We start from the raw sequence: 9032 nt of genomic DNA, 5'->3' as shown, positions 1-9032 counted from the left end.
ATAATAATAATGATGATGATTGATGATTGATGATTGATGATTGATGATGATGATGATGATGATGATGATGGATGATGATGATGGATGATGATGATGATGATGATGGATGATATAATAATAATAATAATAATAATAATAATGATGATAATAATGATAATGATGATAATAATAATAATAATAATAATTGTTGACTCATTAGAGGACGGGAAATCAGTCTTAGTCATGTAATCGTGTTAATAATAATAATAATAATAATAATAATAATAATAATAATAGTAATAATAATAATAATAATAATAATGATAATAGCAGTAGTAATAGTAGTAGTAGTAGTAATAGTAGTAATCATCATCATCATCATCACCCTGCCTCTTATTCCCAGCTGCAGGTGGGGTGAGGCAGAGTCCAGAAAGGAAGGAAAAGGGGAAAAGTGACAGCAGGAAAACTAAACAACAACATATGCAGTAAAATGGACTACAAGTTTTTCTGTCAAATATTCCAAATTCTACGCTGCATCACACAGGCTAATCTTGGGCTAAATGATCCACACAATATTGTACTTAGTAATACACGTAAGACACACATTCTCTTGCTTACGTTACCTTTTCAGTCGGGATATAACTTTTTCATCTGTTTATTTTTGCACGACCAGACGATTTTATTCATTTCAAGGAGACGTTTGGTAGTGAAGGGGTTTTGGAGGTTATATTTGATCTCTGGCTAGTTCATAAAGTCTCTCATACGTTTGGTAAAGTCGTCTGCAATTTACATGAATGATAACAAAAAAAAGGGCACGATACTGAATTAAATTAGTAAAATGAGAGAGAGAGAGAGAGAGAGAGAGAGAGGGAGAGAGAGAGGAAGAGAGAGTGAGAGAAAGAAATATCCTTTTGTCGTATGCATCTCCAAATATACTTCTTCATTCCACATACTGGCTAAAGCTTCTCACATTCAGCCTGGGTTACTAGACATTTTTAACACACCCTCAGTCCGGTGACCCAGTTGATTGGATCATTATTGCTACCTTCAGACGATTTATTCACGTTAGAAAAACACCCTAGCCTTAAAGGTGTAAGTGAAGGCTATACTAAACCTCTCCAGCTTGAAAAGTCTATCTTAAGCTTGAAAAAATTAATAAATAAATAAAACTTTCTTGGTTGTACTTCATGCAGGGGTGAATAAGGCACCTGTATAAAGTCAGGTGCTAAGTAGGGCTATGAAGTGGTTAAAATCTTCAGTCGTCCAAGAACCAGAAATAAGATACACAAGCACTCATACGGTAGACTATTGTAACTGTGATTTGATTTGCAGGAGAAACAAGCTGAGTAAGGAATATTTTCATGTTTCTTGTTCATTCATTCATTGCCAGACGCCATGTATCCCAAACGGGGTGGCCAAGGGCTTAGAGTTAATTTTTTACAGGGAGGGGCACTAATCCTCCACCAACCCCACTTGACACGTAGGGAGAACGAGCCAACAGCATTTGGTGTTCCCAGGCGGTCACCCATCCAAGTACTAACCAGACCCAACGTTGCTTAACTTCGCTGATCGCACGGGAAGCGGTGTACTCAACGTGGTATGGCCGTTTCTTGTTCTTGTCTAAAAAACAAATAATAGTTACTAGTGGAAAAAATAATGAGGTACATATCGATTTATTTGTTTATTTACTTATTTAGATAGCAAATTCGTTAATTAGTTTTTGCTGCGAGACAAGAAATAATCTCTGTGCAAAACATTATCTCGGTTTTTCCCTTGCTGTAAACAGAGGATGATTGGGACTCACTAACAGTTGATTGCCTGCCTTAATGATCCTTGCGCAGTTGGTAAGCATTAATTGAAGCATTTATCTTCCTCCTCTCCTTGATCTTCTTCCTGTAAATCAAAATCTGAAACACGAAATGGAAGTGATCATAAGTTTGTAAATCCTGACTCACAAGTTCAAGATTAATCCCCCTTTTGGCTCTCCCCGACTTTCTTTCCAACCAGCTTCTTCCTCCCCTTCTTGGTCTTCTTCCTGTAAATCAAAATCTGAACTACGAGACGGGATTTATTGTAAGTTTGTAAATCCTGGCTCACAATTTCAAGATTAATCCTCCTTTTGGCTCTCCCGTCTTTCTCCTCCCAGCCACCGTCCTCGACAACTTCCTATTATCAGCTTACCCGCCTAATTTACCTCCACGGTTCCGAAATACCTTAATAGCGGTAATTTGGAGACCTGCGCTGTGAAGTGTGTAATCAAACGAGACTTGTGTTTTCAGTGGATTAAGATAGTGAGCGTAACATTAGGGTGCGCAGAAATCTTCGTTGCCTTTACTCTCCTCCACTGAATTTCCCAACAGCGTGGATGTGAGACGTTGGTACTGAATGGGTGTGTAAAGTTGTGTAAAGTCAAGAGTAAGATGAGTTCATTGACTGATTGCATTAAGAAGAACATGGCAGTGCAGAGGTCAATGCCGCCGTACAGGAGGTGAAAATTGAACAAGGATAAAATACATTCATGAATAGAACCCACATATACATCATAATATAAAACATACGAGAAATAGAAAGTTAACTAATAGTGCAAACAGGACGACTAAGGAATATGTGTAACTTGCTTAGAGGGAACAGGAAAAGGAACTTAGCATTCGTGGAAGATGTGAAATAAGAGAGATTGTTAATAATTGGATAGAAGTAGGTGCTGTTTCGGTTCAGGCAGTCTACCCGGATATTTTCGGAAGAGGGTGGTTGATATTATTATTATTATTGTTATTATTATTATTATTATTGTGATGATGGTGATGGTGATGGTGATGGTGATGATGATGATGATTATATAGTACTAGCAGTAGTCGTCGTAGTAGTAGTAGTAGTAGTAGTAGCAGTAGTAGTAGTAGTATCGTGATGATGATGATTATTATTATGATTATGATGATGATGATGATGATGATGATGATGATGATGATGATGATGATTGATAATAATAATAATAATAATAATAATAATAATAATAAACTTATTATTATTATTATTATTATTATTATTATTTATTATTATTATTATTATTATTATTATTATTATTTTCACATAATCGCGAGCGAGCAATGATAACTCTTGTCCTAAATGCCAGGACTAAGGATCGTATAGTAAGCGGCTTTTGTGGATTTTCGTAACAAGTATTCCTTAGTGATTTATTCTCCATTTTACACTTGAATATCCTCTTCTATGTTACTAATGCACGTGTCGATTTCTCGGTCTTTGAATTATAAAATTATATGGAAAAATTATAAAGCATTCTCCAGTAACTGTGTGTGTGTGTGTGTGTGTGTGTGTGTGTGTGTGTGTGTGTGTGTGTGTGTGTGTGTGTGTGTATGTGTGTGTGTGTGTGTGTGTGTGTGCGTGTCCGTGTGCGCGTGTGCATGCGTGCGTGCATGCGTGCGTGCGTCTCTTCATATAAACAAGGAACTTCATAACACGTATTTAATTCACTCTACTCATAAAAGAATTATAAAAAGTGGGTTAAATGGAAAGCAGCAGAAATCATTGTTACTTTACACTTTTCCACTGGCTTTCCAACAACGTGGGTGTGAATATTGGTACTGAAAGGGTGTGTAAAGTCAGGAGTAAGAAGAGTTGATTGTTGTAAACTCACTGATCGCAGGGGTAAAAGACACTGGAGATAATAAACACATTACAGGATGATGGCTGTCTCTACTTTGTCCCAGTCAGCGTCAGGATACAGGTGTGGTGTATAGAAGTATTAGTTAAAAGAAAATTCGAAGGAAAAAGGTGATAATGTTGACAATAAAAACAAAACAATAATAATAATAATAAGAAGAAGAAGGAAAGTTGTTGTAGTAGTAGTAGTAGTAGTAGTAATAATAATAATAATAACAATAACAACAACAATCATCACCACCACCCATCATCATCATCATCATCATCATCATCCGTCGTCAATCATCACCAGTCACCATCATCATCATCATAATAGTAATAATAATTCTTACGTTGATGCAGGCACCCCCCTCCATCACACCTATCACCACAACACAGGTGCGTCTGTGGAAATCTCGATGACGTCAAAGGAAACTGCGCTCAAGTGACGTCACAGGAAATGCTCGTGGATATGAAGGTAAAAATTCCTTTGTACACCTGCGGGTTGTCTGGAGCAGGTGTTGGTGTGGTATGTGTGGGCAGGAAGTGTGTATAATGTAAGTGTAGCTGTGACAGGTGTGGGTGCGGCAGGTGTGGGTAGGAAGTGCATACAGTGTGGATGTATTTGTGACAGGTGTGTGTTTGGTAGGTAAAGATAGGGAATAGGAGTACATAAGTGTAGGTGTGGCAGGTGTGGACACGAAATAGGAATGTGCCAGGTTTGTTGGTGCAGGTGTGGGTGTCAGATGTGGGTTGAAGGCATGTTGGTCTGGACAGATGGTGCGTTGGTGTGGTTGTGGGTGTGGGGTGCGGCTGTGAGTGTGAGTGAAGGTGGCAGGTGTGGGGGAAATGTATAGGAAGTGTGGTGGTGCAGGTGTGGTGCGGTGAGGGACAGGTCATGCATGAGTCTGTGAAGATGTTTTTCCACTACATTACTTCCGCCAGCATTACTGTGGTCGTCGTCACATTTTCTTTCTGTATTTATTTGGGAAAATCAATTTGCCTGTAGATTTGAAGGTGGATTTATGCTAACATTCTCAGCGAGTGACACTTTCTCCATTCCAGAAGATATTTATTTAGCCTCATTATTAATTTAATAAGCAAATTATTGATTTTAAGATTCACAGTAGTCAACCTCATTGAGTCTATTTGCTGAAAGGCCGCCGAAGGCGGCCTCTGCTGGATGTCATTTCCTATCTTCAGAAATGAGTCATAACTCGGGAACCGGTGGCCCGATAGGCCTGGAAATTGTTCTCTTCTTCAAGTTAGAGCAATTTAACGGTACCTTGTTCTAACAAAAATTTGCGCTATATGCGCCGTTTTTGTTGTGTTACTGTAACAAACCAACAAACACAAACATACAGAAATTGGGTCATTATAATACAGAGGATGGAAAAGAATGGAACGTCAGGGAGTTACACTTTTCGCTGATAGAATATTAGAGCAGTAGAAATCCGTAACAGTACGTAAAATAGAACAGTTAATGCTCAGTGTGCATCGATTAAGAACGTCTATGAATGCTAGTGTGTGTGTGTGTGTGTGTGTGTGTGTGTGTGTGTGTAACTAGGAAAAATATCTCTTAAATTCCATTAAGTCTACCAGGGAAAGGAAGCATAGTTTTCAAGATCTATCTATCTATCTATCTATTGCCAGACGCCTCAATCCCGTTTGGGGTGGCCACAAACAAATCGCCTCCAAGTCGCCCTGTCCCCTGCCATTTCACTCCCCTGCTCCCAATTCACACCCCCCTCTCTCATATACCTCTCCACCCCATCCCTCCATCTCATCCTCGGCCTCCCCCTCCCTCTTCCCCCCTCCACCTCACTCAGATGTTGGTAAATAAAATTGTATCATATTAACATAGTGAAGGAAACAGATAACAGTTCCATACTCAAAGGACCGCCTTTTTATCAACTTAGGTGACTTTAAAATACCTTGTAACAACTTGTATGTTTGTTACCTTGATGCTGTGCTATTTTCAGGTGATCTAAGTAAAGTGAAAAGCTAAGTGATTTCTCGCAGACCCAGGAAACCATTTTTTTTTTTTTCAGCTGATAATCACATAAATAAATGCAGGCTTTAGTGGACCTGCAATTTTTCACAAACTTCTTGCCCGCGACTCCCCAAACAACCTTGGACGAAACATGCATCCCTGCTCTCTCTCTCTCTCTCTCTCTCTCTCTCTCTCTCTCTCTCTCTCTCTCTCTCTCACACACACACACACACACACACACACACACACACACACACACACACACACACAAAGTAAACTGGCTTATCCACGTTTTTATGAAGGGAACCCTATGCATGGAAAAGTCTTAATATTTTACAAGCTTTCAGTTTTTGTAAGTAGGCCCCTTTAGTACAGAGCGACCCTGGGGATGATGTATTTCCGTAATGTTAAATAAGTCTATACTGTCTCTGCTTATTTTGGAATTTCTTACACACTGAAGATTTATAAGGCTGTGGATCCTTACTCATATATTGGTTTTGTCCTTAGTTTTGTTAGTAGATGGCTTTCCAGAAGAAGTACCATCGTTTTTTTTTTTTTTTTTTTTTTTTTTTTTGAGGGGGAGAAAGAGAGAGAGAGAGAAAGAGAGAGAGAGAGATGGATGAACAGAAGGATAAACAGATAGTTATAGATAAAACGATAGATAGACAGGAAGAAAAGACAAAGACTAATATATGCATTTTATAGAGATCTCTTAGTCGACCAGGCAATAAAAGCTGAGTAACCTATTGATCAGTAAAGCAGTACGTTATTATTTTAATGAATCCATTTACTGTAACTGGGTCAATCCTCCCCATAAGCCACCAAGACGATTTCCACTTGTTATCTCTCTCTGCGACACAGTTGTACCAGGCCAGAGGTGATACTGGGTAAGAATGTGATGAGACTGGAACTGAACCTTGGAGAGTACAGCAACCTACGTCTTGTCCTTGGCTCATGAAGAAAGCTTGACTCACCTCCAAGAAAATCCGAGCGATGTGAAATGGGACGTACCATAGATCTTAGTGCTGTCAGAAGGTCATGTGAGATTTTCGTAAACTGTCTGATGGTCGTACACACTGTTACCAATGCAGATAAGGAAAAAATGGACATCGCAAAGGAATTTTCATCATATGGTTAGAATACGTTCAAATAAAAATGAATGACCAGCTTTGATGACAACAGATTAATATTAGCATTTATATTTACTTGCTGCATAAATCTGTATTTGTCTGGGCCGAAATATTTTGTAGGAGAAGTGCACTAAAACAGTGACATAAATATGCTTCAGTTTCATCGCGTCTATTTTGTACCTACGGCATCTCCGTCACTTTCTTCCTTAATACTTCATAACAACGAGACTTACCCATGAAAAGAGACGCTAACCAAGCCCCATTCACTGTCGGAACATTAGCTAGTGGAGGAGAGCGAGAGACGAAAGTTGTGAAATATTTGGCAGACTTCTTCCCTGACAGTACCAGATCTATCCCAACCTCCCCTTCCTCAGTGTAGGGTAGGACGTATGTGGTAAGTTAGATATGTCACGTGGCATACACGAGGAGGCCAGGTGTGTGTGTGTGTGTGTGTGTGTGTGTGTGTGTGTGTGTGTGTGTGTGTGTGTGTGTGTGTGTGTGTGTGTGAAGGGTAGAGTGGTGACAGTGGCGTATGTAGAGAAGGGGCAGGGGTGCAGGTTCCCTTCCCTTACCCCCCCACCCCATAGGAGCAGTATAACATAGATAGATAAATAAACAGATATACACACACACACACACACACACACACACACACACACACACACACACACACACACACACATTCACTTATTCACCGTGACAAAAGTAGTTGAGTATCCCAGTGAGAGTGAAACCTATATTTGTTCAGGGAATCCATTGACTGATATCTGACTCAATTTCCTTCTAAATGACCATGACCCGATACGGATTGATAGGGAGAGGGTGCGTGGGTGCGTAAGCCTTCCTATTTTCAGTAGATCAGTCATTACTAACAATAAAAGATCAGTTCTAATTACAAAGTACATGCAACACATATCTTATTACGCTTATTTTTTTTCTGCATTATTATTGTCCTATTATTAAATCAAGTAAAGAGCGTGATTTTTTTTTTTTTTTTAATGTTTAAGTGCAATTAGTAGTAGTTTTGCTAGAAATTGTGCCCCCACCCCCTTTCTAAGGTGCTGGATCCGGCCCTGATGAGGACTTTCCCTGACCGATACTGGCAGCCTTCATTTTTCAGTATAACAATTTTTCACGGTGGTGGACAGACCTGAGACAGCGTTTGGGTACGACTAAGCTGAAATGAACCTTGGACAGTTCGTTTTGGCTGTGGTTTGTGCAGCAGACTTGGATATTAAAAGAAATAAAGGTGATATGAAGTGGGATACCATAGATTTTAGTTCAATCGGTACGTGTGCGAATTTATAGAATGTCTGATGGTCACTTAAAGTGCTAAAGGTGCAGTTAAGGAAGTGATGTGGCAAAGAACTTCTGAGCTTATGCTTGGAATAACTTGAAATAAAGACAGACAATCGTCTTTCCTGTAAAATATGTAACTTCCGAATGTGTGCTTGCTTGCTTCATAACTAGTACTATTGTCTGGGCCGAAACGTTCTCCCTTTGTGCATAAGAATACAATGGGGACGAAAGTTGGCCTACAAGTGTCGCGTAGAACGGGTGTGATAAGGTAGGTATGTCACGTGGCGGACATGTGGAAGCCAGGTGTGTGTGTGTGTGTGTGTGTGTGTGTGTGTGTGAAGGGTAGAGTGGTGGTGGTATTTCTTCACGGTTGAGGGAGACTACATAGAGTATAGTGCCAGGTGTCATAAGCACCTGGGTTGCCGGGTACGCTCTCTTTCACTTCTCTTTGTTAACGAGTTTAATACAATGTCATTATTCCATACAATAAATTTAGCTAACCTGTTATAAAAAGAAAAAGAAAATCGGTTCCCTGAATTGAATAATTGGCATTTATTTAATTATTTATTTTTTAGCAAACATGTTGACTTTTTACTACTAATTTGTTTCACTTACCGTTCTTGATTCTTATAACCTCGGTGAAGTAAGCTACCTATACTAGCTTCAAGATGAGGGTGAAATGTGACGTACTGATCCTATTCTTCTCATTACCAGACGATTTTATGCAGTTTAGGATGGATTTCAAAAGGCAGTACGAGATATATTTTTCATAATCTCCTTCTTTGATAGAGGCTTTCATGAACTGATCAAAGTCCTCTGTTATTAGCAAGAATAAAGTACTGAACGTTCTATCAATGTAATCCTAATCATTGCTTTGGTATATGATTGATTACTACTTCTAAATATCTGTGGAAAGATATGCACTAAATCAAGCTAATCTTTTAAGGTTAACAGAAAAATATTGTAACCAAGCC

At 39.1% G+C, this 9032-nt stretch overlaps 1 non-coding gene across 1 annotated transcript; it reads right to left on the bottom strand.

Annotated features, from left to right (window-relative positions):
- Positions 1 to 1471: 1471 nt before the first annotated feature.
- Positions 1472 to 1590, bottom strand: LOC145418492 (5S ribosomal RNA). Its single transcript, XR_013900709.1, has one exon. It is a non-coding gene; the product is annotated as a 5S ribosomal RNA (ribosomal RNA).
- Between the last annotated feature and the right edge of the window lie 7442 nt (positions 1591 to 9032).

The sequence above is a fragment of the Coenobita brevimanus genome, chromosome 114 (genome assembly GCF_032717465.1).
Source record: "Coenobita brevimanus isolate Jiangsu-jjx chromosome 114, ASM3271746v2, whole genome shotgun sequence".
NCBI lineage: Eukaryota > Metazoa > Arthropoda > Malacostraca > Decapoda > Coenobitidae > Coenobita > Coenobita brevimanus.
The sequence above is the reverse complement of the archived record's forward strand: the minus strand, read 5'-3'. Positions and strand labels throughout refer to the sequence as shown.